The following is a 24,297-nucleotide window of genomic DNA, read 5'->3' as shown; positions in this document are numbered from 1 at the left end:
AGATTCCAATTCCCAAATGCATCATACTGCCTGTGCAGCTCCTCTAGCCAGCATATTTAAGGTAGGCTCCCCAGAGGCTGTATGCTTAGGAGGCCCAGCCAAGACACAGACAGCACAGCCCAGGCAAGAATTGGGCCTCCAAGGTTTTCACAAATCTAATTAGCCCTGGAGTCACATGCCTATTGTCCTCTAGCCTATTGTCCTCTAGCATTCACAGGCAGTGGAACCTGATGCCAAACTGCTAGCCCACTGGCAGGAAAAAGCAGACACATTCCATAGATCTGGGCTGACTGCCAAGGCCCCCGCCCCACCCCCAACCCCCAGTCTCCTGAAATCCCCACCCACTTGAAACCCAAACCTGGGGACCATTAGCCAGGAGTCCTGCCTGATCCCATGCAGACACCTTGAGGCACAGGGAGACATCACTCAGGTTACTGGACCTGACACAGAAAAGAGGCTTAGAAATCAAAGGGCAGCATCTTGAATTGCACTGAATGCTGGGCAACACTGAACCGGCTCAGGTGCCAGGTGGCTCTACTGCCTTCACCTTTTGACTTATTTCTGTGGTTTCCCTCATCTTAGCACTGAAAAATAATGAAAATAAGATTGGAACACTTTTATCAGTTATTTGTTTCTGCTGTCAAGCACTCAAAGTTTGCTCTGGGGTTCGTAACACTCGGAGTTTGTTTCCTTCCCTAGACAATTGTACCACACATCGACCCTCCAACTTTGTATAGAATTGAACTCTTTTTAGGGCATTAGAGAAAGCATGGTTTTGTTTTAAAATCTCATCTAGTCTAATCAGTATATAATTAACCCTAGGGGAGTCCTTTTTCATTGCTGGGGATGCCAAAGGAGCCCCTGAGCTTTGCATTCACAGAAAAATATGGGGGATGATGTTAATAACCCTATAAGATGAGAACAAGTAATTATCTTTTTCTTCATTTCACATTTCCTCTTTTTCTAGATTTCCTTGAATTGTAGTGAACCTGGGTCTAATAAAAGAGAAGTCTCTGAGACACGCTCAATTACCACTCAATGTGTGTCCTCATTTGTTCTCATTTCCCCAATATCATGAAGTTCCTTTCATCTTCAAGGCAGCTCTGACACTCTGACACTGTAAATGTTCCATCTCCTTTATGCTCTAATTTTGTTCTTACTTACTTTCTCTCTGCTTACTTACTTTCTTACTTACTTTCTCTGCTTATTCACTATCTGCTTCCTTCTTCCCAACCCTGGTGTTTTACGTCCCTCTTTCTCCCGTTTCATCTTTATTTATTCCAGATTACCATTCCCTCTGCATCAACTATCTTACACTGCAGACCTTCACTTGGCCTGTATAATTATATACAGACCAGCATGTAAAGACCACAGTGGTAGACCAGTTGCTTTTAATCTTTCTGCATGTGCAGAGCAGCACAGGTTGATAGCACTGGTAGATATGACTCCCAAATCATTTTCCCTAGTCTGAGCTTTCTCTTGAAATCTCTTTATACAACTTTAACACATATTTACCTGGACTATAGGACAGTACCTTGGTGACTGAGACTGAATCTATCCTTCTCACGGAAAAAGCTTCTCCTAATTGCCTCAGCATGTCATCCTTGTCTCTTATTTTCATAATTAGTAGTTTACAAGTAATGTGTTTTCTTTTTCTCCTATATTTTCCCTTCTTTTTCTCCTATAACGACATTTCAAATAGACTCATCTAGGATAGTTGCCTAAACTACTAGTGAGACCATTAATTGACTTCATTTCATGGGGTCTTTTTAAGCAGTTTTCTGGAAGCCCAGGTTCCATTCCAGTTAATATTCAGCCAACCAGTTCTGAGAATGCTAGCAATGCCCAGCAATGCAGCTTGCTCATCCTAGCACTGCTTAAATGTCTCCAGAGCTATACCTAATAGTATTCTGTGGCTAGATGGTACCATCAATCAAACTTGAGCTCCTGACCAAGAGCTATTTCTTAGCTGTTTTTTTTTTCTTTTCTTTTTAACCTGAAAACAATAGAGCAGTATTGGCCTTAAAATACACCATATATGTTTCTTTTACATAGAGCAGGGAGATCACTGAAGTCTGGGAAATAGTCTCATCATGCCAAGGGCAGGCAGATCTTGTTCATCTGCTGATATGATACTAATACTGTTAGCAAGACTTAGAATCAGTTTGATACCAGTTTATTTAATTACACCTGTCTATTTGCTGAAAATTGCCATCCTTTCCCATGCCCATGCATATTTCTTTTCATTCTTTTCCAATTAATAATTTCTCCAGGCAACCTCTATCTAAGTCCATTATCATGCAATGCTTACCTAAAGTTTCTTTGGTCCTGATGTCTACTCTCCATTTTTGGACTCCTGATAACTCATGAATGTAAACATAGAACTTTCCCTTGCTCAGTTTTATCTCTTCTAGAAGCTATCCTTATATCCAGCACAAGAAATAGTTAGATTTCCTTGGACTTTGACAACAAAACTGAGGTTAACAAGAGGAGGAAGAGAATCAGAAGTAGTATGGAGTAAAAAATACAACATTGACATCATTGTAAAACAAAAATCAAAAAATCAAAAAAAATAGCTCTTATAATGTATTTGAAAACACAGAAGCTAGTAATAATGTGCATGCTGTATAGGGTATCATTTTTATATTCCACTAATTCCCCACCACTGCCCAGGAATATTCCAGGTTGCTGAAAGGGGGAAGTAGACTCAATTTTTCCTAGACAAAATTAAATAATTCTTTTCATGTCAGAAATATTGGAAAATCCTAAACACCACAAGAAAACTTACAGTTTGGTGAACCCAAATTACCCAAGTTCCTTGAAAAGTAGGTAATGAATATACAGACATATCTTTCACTGCTCACACAGAACAGAAACTACACTGAATTATGTTTTAGAGCTGGAAGAAAGGTAAATGGGAGTTTAGATCACAAATTGAAAGGGACAAGATCAGCATGCCAGGAGAGGAGCTGACTGTGAGGTAAAGTTGGGCATGGCACACTAGCCAGAAAGTAGAATCAACACACTACAAGAGGGTGCAGCCTCCTGCTCATTCTACAGCCATGGTTTCTTCTAATCAACACAACTCATAAAAAAGACCACCAGACTGCAAAGGTCACAGTGGAGAAAAATGCAGACACCACCATACTTAGTGAATGAAGATAGTAGTTCTGAAACCCAAGTAGTATATAGCTCATATATATAGCCTCTTTGATAAAGACTTCAGAGAGGAAATGTGAAGTTGTTCAAATAACTCAAAAAGAAAAAAAGACAATGGAACAGAAGCAAACAGGATGCAAGAGAATATGATAGGAGAAGTGAGAAAACATCAAACAGAAATTATATAATAGAAAAATTGATAGGCAAAATAAAAAACTCACTAGAAGATCTCATCAGCAGAGTAACAGATATGGAGGACAGACTCTGAGTTGGAAGATAAGCTGAAATAACCATAAAATAAATAAATAGAAGATGAAAATTATTCTCAAAATAAGCAAATGCACCAATAACATTCTGGATTAAATTCTACAGAAACACCATAAGGATCATTGAATTCACAGAGAGCCAGGAAGAAAATGCCCATGAGGTACCTAACTTTTCCTGGATGCATGAAAAGTGCCAAACAGAGGAAACCCATATAAAAAAACCCTTAATTTCTACTAAATGTTCATTTGGTCTTGGTACCATCTATTTTTTCTCCTCAATTTATGAGGCAGAACAAGATGATTCAAGTTATGTGGTTCTGTCTGAAGGGAAAGAAAAAAAATATCAGGAGGGGTTCATCTAGAGGGTTATAAATATCAATTTAAGAGAAGAAAGGGAAAAAGGAAGAAAAACATCACAAAAATATAAGAAATTAAGAAAAAGAAATATCAAACAAGAAAACAAACTACAATGACACAAAAAAAAAAACAACAAAAAGCACCACTACAATACAGACAATAACCAAGCAATGATCACGAGCCTAAAAGAAAAAGAAAAAAATGTGCTTTCTTTTTTTCCCCTCTTTTGCATAGGCACTGTAAATATTGGGTAGATTAGAAAGGGAATTTCCTTGGCCTAAGTGATACAGGGTTTCTCCACCCTTGAAGCATACTATCATGAAAATAGCTACAGGCTCCATATATACTATGCTCTTTTACTCTCCCATAGGTCTTTCTGTGGAGACTGGAAACTTTCTGCTCAATTGTGGATGATAAAATAAGGCCTTTGTAACTAGAGATCTTGGCAAATGCACAGGTTATAGGATAAAGCCTAGGATGGAGTCTTTCTTTATGGTTCTAGAAGTTTTGTTCCAATACTGTTGCTTTAATCAATCTTCTATAATTGGTGGTCTTGGTGTTTGCACTGATCCTAGGATGAAAATGATCAGTCTTAAACACCAAATCCAAAGCCAACGACAACAGAATCAATACCCATTCTACAACAGGCTAGATAGAGATGGGACCACTTATACTAGCAGCCCGGAGGGCAAAGAAGGGGGATATGGGATGCATGCTAGGAACAGAGTTGGAGGGAGAACAACACTGGTGGTGGGAATGCCCTGGGTTCAATGTCGCTATGTACCTAAAATATTACTGTGAAAGATTTATAATCCACTTTGGTCAAAATAAAAATTATTAATAAAATAAGAACCTTAAAAACATCCTAGTCACAATGATGGAACCCACATATATAGAGAGTACTGAAAGCAACAAGATCAAAAAGGGAAATTACATACAAAGCAGCATCCTAATATTTACACCAGATTTATCACAAGCAACCCTCAAAGCCCAAAAGCTGTGGTGGAAAATACTAGAGAAATCCAAAGCAATAAATATTTCACCAGGAATACTTTATAAGTATGCTTTCTTTGATATTTGAAGTAAGAATTCACAGCTGGATCAACAAGCTGTTGATCAGCAAGAGCTAAGAAAGTTTGAAATCAAAATTAAAATAATTAAAGGATCTACTGTAAGGCAAGACATACTCAACAAATACACCAAACTTCTACAAAAAAAAGATGACACAAAATGCCACAATAATAATCTCTCTCAACAGCAATGGACTAAACGCACCAATTAAGAGATACAGAGGGCAAATGAATCAGGAAATGTGTATTTAACATTTTGCTTCTTGCTAGAAACACATCTGAATAGTTAGTACGAATACAGACTCAAAATGAATGGTTGAAGGACAATCATTCAACTAAAGAACTCTTTTCAAAGACTGGGGTAGTTATACTAGTATCAGACAACACACATTTCATGCTTAAAAAGTTAAAAGATATAGAGAAGGGCATTTCTTAATAATCAAGTGGTGTGCAAATCACAAAGAAATCACGCTCCTAAACATATATGCACTAGGGGCCAGACAGGTGGCGCTAGAGATAGGGCATCTGCCTTGCAAGTGCTAGACTAGAACGGATCCCCCGGAGTCCTGTATGATCCCCGCACCCACAAGCCAGGAGAGATTTCTGAGTGTATAGCCAGGAGTAACCTCGGAGCGTCAAATGCGTGTGGCCAAAAAAAAAAAAAAAACAAAAACAAACAAACAGGGGCCGGAGAGATAGCATGGAGGTAAGGCGTTTGCCTTTCATGCAGGAGGTCATCGGTTCGAATCCCGGCGTCCCATATGGTCCCCCGTGCCTGCCAGGAACAATTTCTGAGCCTGGAGCCAGGAATAATCCCTGAGCACTGCCGGGTGTGACCCAAAAACCACAAAAAAAAAAAAAAAAAAAAAAAAAAAATAAAACAAAAAAAAAAATGAGGGACAAGAAAAATGCTTATAATGAATAGCAACACAATAGTAGTGGGAAATTTCAACACCATCCTGTCACCTATTAATTGATCAAACAAGGATGAGTTTGAGAGAAGAAATAGAAGAGAGTGGATGTGTGTATATTTTTATATGGCTTTTCATTCCCAGAAACTGAACAAATGTACTTCTCAAATTCACATGGGATATGGTAGGCCATAAAACAAACCTCCATAAAATTAAGAGGATAGAAGTTATATCAACTATTTTCTGATTTCATAATGCACTGAAAATAGAAGTAAATTACAAACAGAAAAAAAAGTACGTAGAAAAAACTTTAACACCTGGAAATTAAATAGCTCATTACTAAACAGTGAGAGGGAGACAATATCAAAAAGGAAATCAAAAGATTCTTGGAAACAAATGAGAATAAAGATATGAATATCAGAATTTGTGGGACACAGCAAAAGCAGTATTAAGAGGAAAAGATATAACTTTGCTATCGTTCATCAAGAAGAAATGAAGGGCTTGAAGATGACCAAGAAAATGAGCAGGAAGAAGGCAAAAGAAGGAAAATAATCAAATAAGTGCCCAAGAACAGATGTAAGGCTAAAGAACCTAGTACTTCTACACAAAGGAATACTATACAGTTGTTAGGATAAATGAAGCTATGACATTTTCTTACTCATTAAAGGAATGGGGAGTTTTATGCTGAGTAAATGAGTCAAAGAGGGATATACATAAATAATTTCACTCATTTGTGCATTTAAGAAAATGAAAAATAAAGTATGGTAATAGTATACAAAGATAATAGAGATGGTAAGAAGCTTGCACCAAATTGTGGGTCAGTACAGTTAGAGTACAGAAGGATCCACTTTTTTATTTTGTGCCCCAACCCCAAAAGGGTCCACTTTAAGAATAATAATTAGAACTGATAATTTTGGACCTAAACTGAGTGCTGATAGGGGTAAAGTGATATGTATGATACTCCTTCAGTATCAATATTGTAAACCACAGTGTCTAAAATTTAAAAAAGGGAGAGAGTGTTTTGGCTATTTATGAGAGGGGTGGGGGAGATTATACGATTATTATTACTCTATATAAATGAACAACTTTATCTGAAAAATTGGGAAAAGAAATAATCAAATATTTCTTCAAAGAAAACATACAGTCAATAAAATAAAATAGATGTTCTCCATCACTTAACAGGAAAATGCTAATTAAAACAACAATGATTTATCACTTCACACCAGTGATACTGGCAAGGAAGAAAACAACCGTCAGCTACTGCTGGTAGCTGGTTCTACCTCTTTAGAAAACAATCTGGACACCTCTGACAAAGCTAAAAACTAAGTTTCATTGTGACTCAGAACCCACTAGAGTTCAAAATCACTATTTGAAAAAGACATTTGTGTTGGGAATGTAAGGAAGTTTGCTTGGGATGTCCCTGGAAGAAAGCACTGCAGTAGGGTGTGTGGTGGTCTTGAAACAATTTATGTATGAGACCTTATTATTAAAGATATCCTAAATCACAGTACTTCATCGTAAAAAGTAAAATATTTCAAAATAAAATTTTAATTTAATGTATAGCATTTTGAGTTCAGTACTCCAGGAATAAAAGCTAAGCTTAGCATTTTTAGAAAATACTAATGCTGGAAAATACAGCAGGTAAGATGCTGAGCTTACACAGGCAGAACAGAATTTCTGACAATACATATGATTCCTTGAACCCACAGGAGTGATTGCTGATCACAGAGCCTGAAGTAAGCACTGAGCACAGCTTGGTGTGACCCAAAAATTAAAATTAAAAAAAATAAATAAAACTTTGGTAAATACATTTTTTAAAACAAAGTATTGTACTAGTTGCTCAGTTTACAAGTAGACATAGCCCTCATTGTGGCCAACAATCACTACAGTGGCATGTTCCTGCTACACCTCCCACCACACATTTTTATATTATATTTCTTTTTAAAAACATTTATTTATTTAGGTTTTTGTTTCTAAAATAAATCATAAAGACTGCACAATTTCCCTGATTCTTATCAAGGAAGACAACTGCTAAGTCTGGACAGTCTTCAGCTTTCACATAGCTTTGTGAAGAGGTTTCAACTTAGCATACACATCTGCTTTACAACATCTACCTGGCATGCATAATACCTTGGTTTAACCCCCAACCCAAAAACAACCACAACATCAGGCTGGGCTCTGTGTCATAAATTACTCCTGGCAGGCTAGGGGGACCATGTGGGATGCTATGAATCAATTGAACCTGGGTCCATTCCAGGTCAGCCACTTTCAAGGCAAATACCCTGTCCCTGTGCTACAACTCCGGACCCTATTTTTCAATAGTCCTTAAATCCTCTATAAATTTCTTCTTCCCCATTCAAGTTATTTGTTTTCTTAGCTGCAGAAACTAGAATTGTTTTCTAGGGATATACAGTTCAGTAGCAGAGCACAGGTCTTACATGTACTTGCCTGTTTTATTTTCAGTGCCCTACCAAAGGAAAAAAATACTCTTCTGGTTCTAAACTTGTCCTTAAAGACAAATCTTCACTTAAATTTTAAGTTTTCATATCATTTCATACTGGAAATGTTACTACAAAACTCCGACTGTTAGTATGTCAATAGCCCTCTGACACTATCTTAACCTCCCTTTCCATTCCATCTTGTAGACTCGGTTTGCTGGTTTGGGGGAGCAATATCTCATGGTTTGTTTTCACTGGGGACTAGCTAATCCCTTGCTTTATTTGTTTATATGTCATATATGAGCAAGATCATTTGATACTTTTATTTTCCTTTCTGACTCATTTGACATTGCATGATATCTGCTAATTCCATTTAGGTTAAAAACAACTGCATGATATCATCTTTTCTCATGGCTAAGTCGTATTTCATTGTGTATACCACAATTTCATCATCTACTCATCTCTTCTTGGACACTTGAATTATTTTCAGACCTTGGTTATTGTGAATGATGCTGAAAAGAACATAGATTTGAGCTATAGTTCTTGATGCAGACCCTCTCATTGTGCACGTGAACTACTTTACTCTCAAATTTATTTCTCACTGTTTTTCAATCATAATGACCAGCTAACATACAAAATAACCCACTACTTCACATACCCCTTCACCCACCATTCATTCACCTAGAGACCTGCAGAGTCAATGTTTCCTGGACCTACTCCAGAGCAAATATAAAAAGAAGTAATGGAAAGAAGAGCATTTCTTTCTAATTGTAGATGATCTCAGATTGACTAGGTAATGAGAGCTTCTTACAAATGAAACTTCTCAGTAGACTTTGTTTTTTCTACTGTAATATAAAGGCAGGGAGGTCTTTTTTTCTAGTCTTAAATACAGCTGGGTATGTGGCACTAAAGGGTATCTTCACATAGTAATATCTCAATAAATACTTTGTACAGAGCCAAAGAAATAGTATAGTGGGTAAAGTGTTTGCCTGACTGTGGCTAATTTTGCTTTAATCTCCAGCACCACATGATCCTTTGAATCTAGCAAGAAACAATTCTTAAGAACAGAATAAAAAATAAACCTTGAGCACTGCTGGTTATGGCTACCAAAAATATTTTAAATGATAAAATAAATATTTTGTTGAGTAATAATCAAAAAGAGGCTAGATATCTACTCTTTCTAGTAGCATTAACTAATTTTGTTTCTGTACAATTCATATAATATGTGGTTCTCAATGCTGGTCTCACTACTACTTTTGGATTCATAAACTCTCCAACCAATGCAAATAACTGTATTTCTTTCCTTTTTGGAAATATCATTTGTGGCTCAAAGTATAAAATTATAAAATTACAAAACAGTTTTGGGTTAGTGTTCAAAATACATTTGTACCATTTTTATTAATTCTATACTATCTTATTCTAATGTCTGATGCACTAAACCCTAAAAATTATATTCACAACTTCCCAATCAATACTTCACAGTATCATGGAAATATTCTGTCATTTCCTCTTTCTTCTCATTTAGCACTTGCAACCACTTTTTCTACAGAGATATTTGTCTTCTATGTCTTCCAAAGAGCTCTAAGAATTTTAATTCTATAAATTAAAATGAATCTTTGATACATTAAATTGTATATAAAGAGTTTGAAGACTGATATGGAGACAAATTCAACTCAGAACATACTTTTGTAAATAAAATTTTATGGAAAACAGCCATTCACACTTATCTCATATTAGTCATCTTATTTTCCTAATACAAAGAAAAAGAATATTTGATACACTAATGCAGAAGAAATACAGATTTCTTAATACAGAGGCAGGGTTACATAATGAAAATCCAAAAGGTCTGCACCATTATAGAAAAATTGCTAACTTCTATTTAGATACTCTCTCATTCTTATAGCCCAATATTGTACAATCTGAGTTCTTCAGTAGTTTTATTTCTGACTGAGTAGTTATATTTTTTTATTAACTGGTCAGTGGCAGAATTAATTGAAGGGTTAACAGTAAAATGACTACAATGGCTTCCAATATCTAAACTTATATATTCATTTTGATGTTTTAACAAAATCTGTATTAACCATTTCACAGGCAGTGACTTTTAGAACAATTTTAAGGATAATCAATATTTGCAAAGGTCAACATTAAAATTTGGGTTTATTGGCAGTTACAATGATAATGACAAGAGGTTCTGCTACAGATGGATATAAAAACAAATATAAAATAGTGTCTCCAAAAAAGGAAACTAAAACTAAAAGAAAATTTATTTGTTCTTGGAGAAATGGGAGATTAAAATATGGAAAATGAGAAAGATTAAACTGATAAAATGATATAAATGGTGTAGGAATTCATGACAAGAACACTTTATATTCTAGGACCTGGAAAAAAAATGAGTAAAGAGGTCTTTGTAACTGGTCAATAGAAGCCAAAATCAGGCTATAGAACCTCTTGTCAGGTCAGTTTGAGCTTGTGGTCTCTGAGACCAGAGCTGGCAGTTGTTTGTGAAGATGGCAACTGGTAGTTGTGGTTTAAGAATTGGCACCATACATAAGAAACAATAGATTGAAAGAAAAGTAAGCACACAATGTGGTAGTGAGGTCTACCTATGTAGGTGGCTACCCTATGTGGTATTGTCCACTGCATCTTATGCATCAAATTTCCTTTCCTAAAGAGAAACTAACAGTGTGGGATTTATTTGACATAGATGAATTGATGATGATAAAGAAGAGGAAGAAGAAGAAAGGGGAGAAGGAAAGAAGTAAGGAAAAGAGAGAGAGAAAGAGAAATGAAATGTTAATTTGCCAAAACATGTTCGATAATTAGGTCCCATAGCATAAGTAGTTGACTGATCCTATGCTTCAGGTCGTAATAGAGGACATAAACCAAAAGAAAGTGTTATATTGCTTAGTACTCGTGAATCAAAAACTATGTGTATCTTAAAATGCTCCAGCCATTATCTAACCCTGAAAACTTCATTTAGCAAGGCCCAACCCAATCAATCCTGATAAAAATGCCTAGAAACTAGGAAATCCTCTCAACTCCAATGCACCTACCCAATCTTTTTTCACTTACTTAATTTTCTTTCTTAATTTATTTAGACTATATTTAATTATTTTTCTTTTCTCTTCACTCTTATCTTTTGTTCTCCTATATTCTCTTTCTTAAGCTATACCTAAGCTAATTATTTATCTTAATTCAACCAGTTCTTAAGAGCTTAGACCTATTCTATTAGGGTCACACCTCTAAAAACAATTTAAAAATAGATCACTAATGAATGTCTTTATGTGGGAATGAGTATATAGACAAAGGACTCCTCTTTGAGTGCCAAAATTAAATTGTAAACAATTCATGCTTATAGTGTATATAGCCCCTCCTATACACTACCTCTCCTCCCACTTCACAAATCCTACTATCCCTTCACCCCCCACAATTCCAGTCCAATATTCCTTCTTATTGACACTCTTTACCTTCAGTTATTAACTCATTAGGTATCAATACTGACCTCCTGCCCCAGTAGGCTTCCAAGTGAAAAGACACCCTCTCAGCCCCACATCTCATTCCCCGGAAAGAAACTTACAACCAACACTCCTGCTGACTCATGCTCTGTGGTCCTCCTTCTCATCCCTCTCCCATATATGGGCTGTTGCTTGGTACCAGACTCGGCTCCAGAAGGACCCCCAGTGCAAGAACTCTACCTGAGCCCTTTCTGCCACAAATCATTTCTCAAACTCAACTAGACCAGGGTGTGTGATAAAAATGTGCCTTAGATTCCACTCCCCACAAGAATATCTCAAAAGACAATGGGGGACCCTATATATCCTTTGTATGTTTATTACTTCTATAATACTACCTCTTAACTCGTTTATCCCCAAATGTAAGATAGTCTCCTACATCACTTTTTTCCCTTAATTACTTTTTTAAGTTCATTTTTATTTTATGCCTTCCTTTATATATATACATATATACATACATATATATGTATATATATTTGTCTTGTTTTTTTTTTCTTCTCTACCTTAACTTCACCTGTTTTGGTTCTGTGAGGTACAAAAACCTACAAGAAAAAGTCCTGCCTGGGATAGAAACTCAGGGTACAGAGCTGACGGAGCCTGACACTCTCATCCCCAAATGCACCAGCAATTTGTTTATTTATTATTTATTTATTATTATGCAAAGGCATACTAAATAAGGAGAAATTTTACATATAGAAACAAGCTCTTATCTACTAGGGATAAAAACTCATACATTTTACAATACAGGGTGGCTCCCACCTTAAACATCTGTCATGTGAACCCAACTTAGACTCCATGTGATTAGACAGCGACTGTCAAACCCAGAACTCTAGATCCCAGCATAGAATTGACACAGTTTTCCACAACAGCTCCAGAAACCAAACTCCCTCTGAGACATTCTTAATATGGCTCTAACACCAACATGCACCAGTTTTGATATGACATCCTGACAATGAGGAAATGGCAACAACCTGATCAAAGAGCAGGTTGTCTTATTTCATCACATAATGATTAGATGAAATCAGAAGACACGTCATCCTATGATCTGTGCAAAAACCAGGATCGCTGACTACAGAAGACTGACTGTGACAACCATAACTAAGCAGAACTTATCCTGGGACCAATAAGAAAGACTCTACCCTAAGCTTTGACCTATGATCTGTACAACAACCAAGATCACTAATTCCAGAGGTCAGACTGAGACAACTGCAACTGAGCAAAACTTATGGAAACTTCATTTTAGGATTGGTGCAAACACTAGGAGCACCAATTACAGAAGACCGATTAAAACAACAGTGTTGGAACAGAACTTTTAGAACCGTAAAGAAAGACTCTATCCTAGGCTCCATCCTATGACCTGTGCAAATACCAAGATCTCTAGTTACAGAGGTCTAATTTTATCATCCACAACTGAGCAGAAAGATTCCAGACACCTCAAAAATACCAAGGGGAGAGTAAAAGAGCATGTATGGAGCCTGTAGTTATTTCCATGACTATATGCTTCAAGGGTGGAGAAACCCTGTATCTCTTAGGCCAAGGAAATTCCCTTTTTCATCTACCTAATATTTACTGTGCCTATGCAAAAGAGGGAGAAAAATAAAGAAAGCCAATTTATTTTCTTTTTCCTTTATTCTTTTTATTTCAGGCTCATGATAATTTTTTGGTTGTTGTCTGTATTGTGGTGGTATTTTTTTTTTCATTTTTTTTGTCATTGTAGTTTTTGTTTTGTTTGTCAGCTCTTTTTTCTTAGTTTTTATTTTTTGTCTTTTTTGTTTTGTTTTTTTGTTTGTTTGTTTGTTTGTTTTGTTTTTGGGTCACACCGAGCAGCACTCAGAGGTTACTCCTGGCTCTACTCTCAGAAATTGCTCCTGGCAGGCTCAGGGGACCATTTGGGATGCCGGGATTCGAACCACTGTCCTTCTGCATGCAAAGCAAACACTTTACTTCCATGCTATCTCTCCTACCCCATTTTTTGCCTTTTTGTGATATTTTTCTTCCTTTTCTCCTTTCTTCTCTTAAATTGATATTTATAACCCTCTAGATGGACCCCTTCCGGATTTGTTTGTTTGTTGCTTTTTTGTTATTTTGGAGTTTTGTATGTTTTGTTTTTCTTTTTCTTTCCCTTTAATCAGAAACACATACCTTCAATCAACTTGTTCTGCCTCATAAATTGAGGGGGGGGGGGGGGAATGGATGGTACCAAGACCAAACAGTTGTATAAACATTGAGTAGAAATAAAAAAAAAAAAGATCAGTCTTAAACACCAAATCCAAATCCAACAACAAAGAATCAATACCCATACTAGCTAGACATGGGGGGGGTCACTTATACTAGCAGCACAGGGTACAAAGGAGGACAATATGGGATTCATGCTGGGAACAGTGTTGGAGAGAAGACAACACTGGAAGTGGGAATGCCCTGGGTTCAATGCTGCTATGTACCTAAAATATTACTGTAAAAGATTTGTAATCCACTTTGGTCACAATAAAAATTATTAATAAGGTGCCTAAGAGATGGCATGGAGGTAGGGCATTTGCCTTGCATGCAGAAGGATGGTGGTTTGAATCCTGGCATCCCATATGGTCCCCGAGCCTGCCAGGAGTTATTTCTGAGCATAGAGCCAGGAGTGGCCCCTGAGCACTGCTGGGTGTGACCAAAAACCAAAGAAAAAGAAAACTAAACACACAAAACTCAGAATTGAGATAATGGGACTATTTGCCCTTTGCCATAAATTATCGTTTGCTGGTCTTTCCTTTATCACAAAGTAGAGAGGTGTTTTCAGGATATCTACTCTGTGAGGGGAGTGGGTTGGCCACTAGATTCACTAGGGTTTTCCATAAAATATATTGTTTGCCCATCAGTATGTGGCCCAAATATTTGCACTCTTCTAAAATTCCAAGGTGAAGGTAAATCACAAAAGAGGAAAGAAAAGGAAGGACAGGGTCATATGAAATAGGTAAACATTCCTGAAAGAGCTGTCTACATAATACTCTGTTTTATAATAAAAAGAAAAGAGATATATCAAAGAGAGGTAAGACCTTTCCCCACATTTTTCTTCACTCTTTTCTCAACTATCCAATACCACTTGTTATGAAGATAAGGCAATAAAACAAGAAATTTGGTAAATTTGAGATGATTGATAGATGATAGATGATAGATATATCATCTATATATATAGATCCATATACATATAAATCTATATATATATGTATCTATATACATATATGATATATATAAATAGATGATAGATAGATAGAAGATAAATGTTAGAAAGATGATAGATAGATAGATAGATAGATAGATAGATAGATAGATAGATAGATAGATAGATAGATAGATAGATAGATAGATAGATAGATAGGTAGGTAGGTAGGTAGGTAGGTAGGTAGGTAGGTAGGTAGGTAGCTGCTTTGAACTTTCAAGTATAATTAAATGTAATATTCTACCTGAACATTTTCATCAGTGGAAAAATAGAAATTTTTGCCTCTAACTTAGGAACAATTTGAATAAGAATGGCAAATATTTTATGATATATCATGTATTTTATGCATGTGTATTTTTAATTAGGATGATTATATTTTGAGTAAATTATGTATACATTGAAAAAACAATCATATTGAAAAATTATGAAAAGAAAACAGTTGTTATACAACTGTTTCAAAAAAAGCTATCTCAGAGATGAACTTACTATCTGTACTGCTGTTAAGTGGAAGAGTGAGAAGAGTTCCTGATGTGTCCTTAAGATTGGTTTCATTTCCTACATATGTCATTTGGGTCAAATGCTTTAATTTTGTTGAGCCTTGTTTTGTTCAATTATAAGATAGAACAGTAAGGTCCAGAGAGGTGGTGCAAGTGGTAAGGCATTTGCTTTGCACGTGCTAACCTAGAACAGACCGTGGTTTGATCCTCCAGCATCCCATATGGTCCCCCAAGCCAGGAACAATTTCTGAAATTTCAGAAAATTTTAGTATTTTTAGGTTTTAATTTTAGTTTTAGTTTTTTATAGCCCCCCAAAATTAAAAAATGATAGAATAGTAATGGCCTTATGCATGCCTCTTAAAGTTATTTTAAACATAAGGTGAGATGATCTATATAGTAAATTATGTCTGACCTATCAGCCTCAGTTAACATTTCTCTTACAGCTTGGAGCTGTGGTGGAAATAAAATCTGAAGTATTAAGATCTTGAAACAAAGTAGCAAGTCAATAATCAGTAGCTCTTGAAAAATCAACACCAGGGTTCTGAAGCCTAATGCCAAGAGCACACTGGAGGATACTTTCACCTACCAGTGGTTCCAGGCTTGCCAGGAAGGTCAGAAATTAGCACCACAGTTCTGAAGTGGTATCCAGCAAAAAAAATTTATCATCTTTGATAGAGCTTTTCTTAGAGCTCTCCTTGGCAGTGAGGGGACCACTAACAGTGAAATGGAAAAGACATACTCCAAACTACAAAAGGAACCATGGTAAGCAAAACCTCATGAAAACCTAACCATGGATAGTGGGAGAAAATTGTGATCCCAAGTATTTTATAGGCCGTACATCATCTCTCTGAGAAGGAATTAGAGTGGAAATGCTTAGGATGTTTAATATGCTCGAAAGAGCAATGGAACAGATCACCAATAAAATAGAAAAGGATTTGGGGGGGAATGACAGAACTGAAAAACTTGATAGGGGAAATGAAGAACTTATGGAAGGCCTTGCCAACAACGTAACAGATGCTAAGAACAGAATCAGTGAGCTCATAGATGAAGTGCAGAAAACCTCCAGACAACCACAGAATATAGGGAAAACATTTTAAGATAAATTAATAGCTGACAAGAGTTAGGATGTGTTCAAAGAGAATGAAGTAAAAATCACTGGGACACCCTAAGACCAAGAAGGCAACTCCTATGATAAAGCAAGTCATAAAGCATAATTGCTGAGAGTTTCCCAGAGCCAAAGAGTGCATGCATCACATCCTGGAAGCACATAGGTTACTAGCTAAAAGAGATCCAATTAAGAATACTTGAAGACATATCCTAATCAGAATGACAAAAATCAGAGTACTTGAAATGGCAAAATCAAAGAAAGAAATTATATACAAAAAATCATCCTTGAGATTTACAGCAGATTTACCAAAGAAATAACACATTCTGGGTCCAATGACAGTAATGGGATATAGTGGGAAATACCCAACAAAATGAATATCTTCCCAAGAATCCTTTGCCCAGACAGACTCTTACTCACATTTGAAGAAAAAATATGCATCACAGATAAACAACAGCTCAGAAACCTCAGGCTCAAAACCATCTTCAGCAGAAAAAATTAAGGGGCTACTTTAAAGCAAGACAAATCCCCTAAACACTGCAAACTCCTGCAGGTAAAAAAAAATATCTCCATGACAATTGTTTCTCAATTTCAGTTAGCTAAATGCACCATTTAAGAGTCACAGAGTGGCAGGTTAGATCAGAAAAATAAATCCAACATTCTGATACCTGCTAAAAATCATTTGGAAAAAAGGCGTAATAGTACAAGAGAGCATTTGTCTTATACATGGCAAACCTGAGTTTGATATTCTTTATGGTCTGCCAAGCACTGCTACCAGCAATTTTTTACTACGGAGTCAGGAGTAACTATGGAGCACCACTGGGTGTAGTGAAGAAGAAGAAGAAGAAGAAGAAGAAGAAGAAGAAGAAGAAGAAGAAGAAGAAGAAGAAGAAGAAGAAGAAGAAGAAGAAGAAGAAGAAGAAGAAGAAGAAGAAGAAGAAGAAGAAGAAGAAGAAGAAGAAGAAGAAGAAGAACCACTGAAACAGTCAACAGCACTCCAAGAAGAAGAAGAAGAAGAAGAAGAAGAAGAAGAAGAACCACTGAAACAGTCAACAGCACTCCAAGAAGAAGAAGAAGAAGAAGAAGAAGAAGAAGAAGAAGAACCACTGAAACAGTCAACAGCACTCCAAGAAGAAGAAGAAGAAGAAGAAGAAGAAGAAGAAGAAGAAGAAGAAGAAGAAGAAGAAGAAGAAGAAGAAGAAGAAGAAGAAGAAGAAGAACCACTGAAACAGTCAACAGCACTCCACAGACCTGCTACAGGTTCCACTCATCGAATATGTTTCTTACATTTTCATTTTTTTCTTTTATCTCTTTTTTCCTCTTTTTAATTCTTTCCTTCTCACTTTCCTTCTTCTTCATCAATTTAATTACTGTTAAATAAGGCCCATAATGGCAGTTTCTCTTTAGTAAAGGAACCTCTATACATAAGATGAGGCTGACGATACTTCATAGGGTAGCCACCTCTTATAGTCCTCACTACCATATTGCTTAGTATTCTAGATGTGGAAACTATACTTATCCTAAAATACTCCAGCCACTATCTAATCCTGAAACCACCACTTAGCAAAGCCCACTCCCGTCATTGATGAAGTGCCTAGAAATTGGAAAACTTTTCAACTTCGACACACTGGCCCAATTATTTTTAACTTATTTTTACTGTATTTACTTATCTTTCTTTTTTCTCTTATCTTCTGTTTTCCCTTTCTTCTCTCCTAATCTATATCTTAGCTAATTATTTATCTTTTCTTATTTCAAGTATTTCTTAAGAGTTTAGTACCTTCCTATGAAGGTCAGGCCTCCAAAAACTTAAGACGAGATCTCTAATGTCTGTCTATATGTAGTCGTGAGTTTGTATACAATAGACTCCTCTCTGATCTCCAAACCTAAATTGTAAACAATTCATGCTTATAATGTATATAGCCCCTCTTATATATTATACCTCTTCTCCCCTTCAGAAATCCTTCTATCCTCTCATCCTCCAATCCTGGTCCATCATACTCTCAGTTCTTAACCCATTAGGTACCGAGACCAACTTCCTGCTGCATTAAACCACCACCCAGCTTCCAAAGTGAAAGGAAACCCTCTCAGTTCCACATCTTATGCCCCGGCAAGAAACTGCAACTAACATGTCTGCTGACTCATGCTATATGACCTTTCTTCTCACCCCTCAGAAAATGTGGACTGTTGAATACTACCGGAGTGAGCTCCAGAAGGACCCCCAACTCAAGGATACTACCTGATCCCTTACTGCTGCAAATCATTTCTCAAACTCAACAAGACCACAATGTGGGATGAAAACGTTTTCATCCCTGTATTTCATCACACACACACACACACACACACACACACACAAATATCTCAAAATACATAATGGGAATGCCTATGTTTCCTCTGTATGTTTAGTACATACTAGTTTATTGCCAATATAAAGGTAGCCTCCTCCATCACTTATTTTCCTTAATTACTTTTTCCAAAATTTATTTTTGGTTTTTGAGTCACACCCGGCAGCGCTCAGGGGTTACTCCTGGCTCTATGCTCAGAAATCACTCCTGGTGGGCTCAGGGGACCATATGGGATGCCGGGATTTGAACCACTGACCTTCTGCATAAAAGGCAAATGCCTTACCTCCATGCTATCTCTCTGGCCCCTCAAACTTATTTTTATTTATTTCTTCTATTTTATTTTTTTTCTTTAACTTCACCTTTTTGGTTCTGCTCAGTACAAAAACCTAGAGAAAAATGTTTGCCTGAGATAAAAGCTCAGGTCAAAACCAGGGCACAGAGATTGTGTAGCCTATTATTCTTACCCCTAAATGCACCAGCTATATAATATGGCACCATTCCCTTTTGTATAGGCACTAAAAAGGGGGGGGGGAATCTTATGCACAGAAACAAGATCTACTAGGGATAAGAACCCATACATTTTATAATATAGGGGTGCCTCCCACCCTGAACATGTGTCATGTGGACCCAGCTAGACTCCATGTGATCGGACAGTGACCATCCAACCCCAAACACCAGATCCCAGACATAGAACAGACACAGTTCCCTGCAACAGCACCAGGAACCAAACTTCCCCTTACAAAAATTTTAATTCCACTCTGATACCAACTTGCACCTGTTTTGATATGACCTCATGACAATGAGGAAATGGCAACAACTTGATCTAAGAGATATTTGCCCTATCTCATCACCTAACAGTAAGATAAAATCAGAAGACACATTGTCCTTTGCTCTGTGCAAAAACCAAAATCGCTAACTACAGGAGACTAACTTTGACAAATACAACTAGGCAGAACTTATCCAGGGACCAATAAGAAAGATCCTAACCTAGGCTTAGGTTAGGTTAGGATTTGTACAAAAACCAAGACCTATAATTCCAAAGGTCTAATTTTAACAACTACGACTGAGCAGAACTTTTGGAATCATAATGATAGATTCCATCCTAGGCTTTGTCCTAGGATCTGAGCAAAAACCAAGACCACTAATTAAAGAAGACTGATTACAACACAGATGGCAGAGAATTTCTAGAACCATAAAGACAAAACCCACAACAACCAATTATAAAATACTGATTACAACAACAGTGATGGAAAAGAACTTCTAGAACTGTAAAGGAAGACTCTATCCAAGGCTTCGTCAAATGACCTGCATAAATACCAAGATCTCTAGTTAGAGAAGCCTGATTATATTATCCACAACTGAGCAGAAAATTTTCTGGCACCATAAAAAGACTTTGGGGTTTGAAGATGAGTATGTACAAAGCCTGTAGTTGCTCACATGACAGTAGCTTCAAGGGTGGAGAAACCTGGTGTCTCTTAGGCCAAGGGAATTTCCTTTCTAATGTCCCCCAATACTTTCTGTGCCTTTGCAAAAAAAAAGAAAAGAAAAAAGAAAAAACGAGAAAAGAAAGGAAAAAGAAACACCTTTTTTTTGTAGTTGCTGGTTTTGGTTTTCTATTGTTTTGTTTGTTTACTGTTGTCTTTTTTGTTTTTTTCCTTGTTTTTTTTGTAGTTGCTGGGTTTTTGTTGTTGTTGTTGTTGTTGTTGTTGCTCTGTTGGTTTCTGTTTTTGTTTTTATCTTTTTAATTTTTTTCTTCTTTTTTCCCTTTCTTCTTTTAAATTGAAATTTATAACATCTAGATGAACTCCTCCCAGTTTTTTTCTTTTTCTTTTTTCTTTTCTTTTCTTTCCAACAGAACCACAAAACTTAAATCGTCTTGTTCTGCTTGGAACAGGGGTGGAGGGAGAACAACCCTGGTGGTGTGAATGGCCCTGATTCATTGTCACTAAGTACCTTAAGTATTACTGTGAAAAATTCAGACTTGACTTTGGTCACAATAAATATGTTTTGTTTTTTTTTTGAAAAGGCCACGGTGTCCATAATAATATCAGACAACATAGATTTTGGGCTCAAAAGGTTATCATAGACAGTGAAGGTCATTTCTTGATGATCAAGGGATATGTACATCAGGAAGAATTCACACTACTAAACATACGTATAGTTAATGAGGGGCCATAAAAATACCTAAAACTACTTCTAATAGACATGGATAGCAACACAATAGTAGTTGGAGACTTATAAAACACTGCTCTAACATCTTGTGATATCAGACTAAAACTCTTTAAGGTGTGAGATGATACTTCATTGATGTTTTGATTTGCATACCCCTGATGATGATTAGTGATGTGGAACATTTTCATGTGTCTTTTGGCTATCTGTATCTAATCTTTGCAAAAAATGTCTGTTTATCTCTTCTTCCCATTTTTGATGGTGCTAGATATTTTATCTTGTTCAGTTACACCAGTACCTTATATATCTTAGATATTAGCCCTTTGGGTATTGGGTGAATAGTTTCTCCCATTCTATAACCTTTGTATCCGAATTACTGTTTTTTGAGGTGTTGTAGTCCCATTTGATTATATGGCTTCCACTTGCTTGGACAGTGATGTTTTCTCCTTGAAGATGACTTTAGCCTCAATGTAATGGACTGTTTTGTCTATGGTATCCTCTATATACTGTATGGTTTCAGGTTACTTGAATCTGTTTTATTTGACCTTTTTGCATGGTGTTAAAGAGAGATCTGAGTTCATCTTTTTGCACGTAATTGACAAGTTTTCCCAATACCACTTATTGAAGAGACTTTCCTTGATCCATCTTAAATTTGTTGCCTCTTTATCAAAGATTAATTGAATTGTATACTGGAGGGCTAGTCTCAAAATACGCAAGTCTATTCCATTGATCTGAAGGACTGTCTTAATTCCAATATCATGTTTTTTTTTATTACTCTTACTTTATAGTACAATTTAAAGTTGGGAAACGTGATACCTTTTATCTGCTTTTTCCTGTGGATTACTTTAGCTATTTGTGGGCATTTATTATTCCAAATAAATTTCAGGAGTGTTTGACCCACTTCTTTGAAAAACATTATGGGCATCTTTAGAGAGATTGTATTAAGTCTGTACAATGTTTGAGAAATATTGCCATTTTAATTATGTTAACCTGTCAATCCATAATCAGGGTACATGTTTCCATTTCCTTGTGTCCTCTTTTGTTTCTTGAAGCAGTGTTTTATTGGTTTCTATTGTATGGGTTTTTCACCTCTTTAGTTAAGTTGGCTTCAAGTTTCTTAATTTTCTGAGGTACAATGGTGAATAGGAATATTTTTTAATGTCTCTTTCTTCAGTTTCATTATTTGTATATAAAAATGCCATGGATTTTTAAGTGTTAATTTTTTAGCCTGCCACTTTAGTATACAAATCTATTCTTTCTAGCAGCTTTTTGGTAACACTTTTATTATTTGTTTTGTTTTGTTTTAAATATAGAGTCAGAATAAACTTTCTTTGAAAAAGAAAACAAAAAGAGAGAGATTTAGTATATATATATTTATATGTATATATATATGGCTTTTCATACTCCAAAAGTTGAATACACATTTTCTTTTAATGAACATGGGACATTCTCCAACATATATTGGGACACCTCTAGGACACAGCAAAAGTGATGTTAGGTGGAAATACTATGCAGCACTCTTTTGCAAGAAAAATGGACATACTTAAAATATTTGGCTGCACAATTTAAGTAATTGGGAAATGACCCAAAAAAGGAGCCCAAGCTGAAGCCTCATCCCCCACTCTTTCTCCCTGGGTAACTTGACCTTACCTGCAAGACCCCGCCCATTCCTGGGAGGGGTCTTGGAAAAGGTAGATAAGATATGGACCAGAGGGGATTAGGGCTTTTGGCTGGCACTCTCGCGCTTCTGGTCTTTGGCCAGCATGGAGCTAAAAGGGAAGATGGCTTAAAGGAGTTAAGATGCAGGGCTAGCGAAGAATGGCTGTGCTTGAAAGGTTATGAGATAGGCCACACACATGTGATGAATAGGGTATGAATAAAGCTGATGCTTCCTGATGCCTGTCTCTGGATGAGTCTGATTCCGCCTTTCACCTAAACCTGGGACCTGCCTGCTGAATGAGGGTTGCGGAGCCACGTGGCCTGGGATGGCAGAGAAAGATCCTTCAATTCATCCTTCGCCATCCAGGTCCGTCTTTAATTATTTAATTCAATACCAAGCAATCAGGAAGTAGAAAATAACAAATTTTAGAGCAGAAATTAGTGAGCTGAAATTTTAAAGAAAAGCTCAAAATATCTGGGCCAAAGCAGTGGTGCAAGCTGTAAAGTGTCTGGCTGCTTTGCCTGTGCTAGCCTAGGACAGACTGCAGTTCGATTCCCTGACATCCCATATGGTCCCCCAAGCCAGGAGTGATTTCTGAGCACATAGCCAGGAGTAACTCCTGAGCATCACTAGGTGTGGCCCCAAACAAACAAAAAAATAAATAAAAAGTTAAAAATATCAATGAAACCAAAAGCTTTGAAAAAATAAACAAGATCAACAAACTACTAACAAGTCTATGAAAGAAAGAGAGAGAGAGAGAAGGAAAGAAAGGAAGGAAGGAAGGAAGGAAGGAAGGAAGGAAGGAAGGAAGGAAGGAAGGAAGGAAGGAAGGAAGGAAGGAAGGAAGGAAGGAAGGAAGGAAGGAAGGAAGGGAGGGAGGGAGGGAGGGAGGGAGGGAGGGAGGGAGGGAGAGAGGGAGAGAGGGAGAGAGAGAGAGAAAGAAAGAAAGAAAGAAAGAAAGAAAGAAAGAAAGAAAGAAAGAAAGAAAGAAAGAAAGAAAGAAAGAAAGAAAGAAAGAAGAAAGAAAGAAAGAAAGAAGAAAGAAGAAAGAAGAAAGAAAGAAAGAAAGAAAGAAAGAAAGAAAGAAAGAAAGAAAGAAAGAAAGAAGAAAGAAAGAGAAAGAAAGGAAGGAAGGAAGGAAGGAAGGAAGGAAGGAAGGAAGGAAGGAAGGAAGGAAGGAAGGAAGGAAGGAAGGAAAGAAAGAAAGAAAGAAAGAAGAAAGAAAGAAAGAAAGAAGAAGAAAGAAAGAAAGAAAGAAAGAAAGAAAGAAAGAAAGAAAGAAAGAAAGAAAGAAAGAAAGAAAGAAAGAAAGAAAGAAAGAAAGAAAGAAAGAAAGAAAGAAAGAAAGAAAATCCTAATAAGATAAAAGCGAGAACTCACAAAAGATACCATAGAAATTCAAAGGATCATCAGAGACTACTTTGAGAATCTTTGTCATAAAATAGAGAATCTAGAGGGAATGGATAAATTATTTGATTCCTATAATATTCTATGACTAAACTAAGAAGATATGGAAAAACTAAAGAAATGTATAACTTTTAAAGAAATAAAAATATTAATCAAAAGTCTACCTAAAAACTAAAAGCCAATGCCCTGATAAAATCCTTAG

Source organism: Suncus etruscus, chromosome 8, assembly GCF_024139225.1.
Source record: "Suncus etruscus isolate mSunEtr1 chromosome 8, mSunEtr1.pri.cur, whole genome shotgun sequence".
NCBI classification, from domain to species: domain Eukaryota; kingdom Metazoa; phylum Chordata; class Mammalia; order Eulipotyphla; family Soricidae; genus Suncus; species Suncus etruscus.
The sequence above is the reverse complement of the archived record's forward strand: the minus strand, read 5'-3'. Positions refer to the sequence as shown.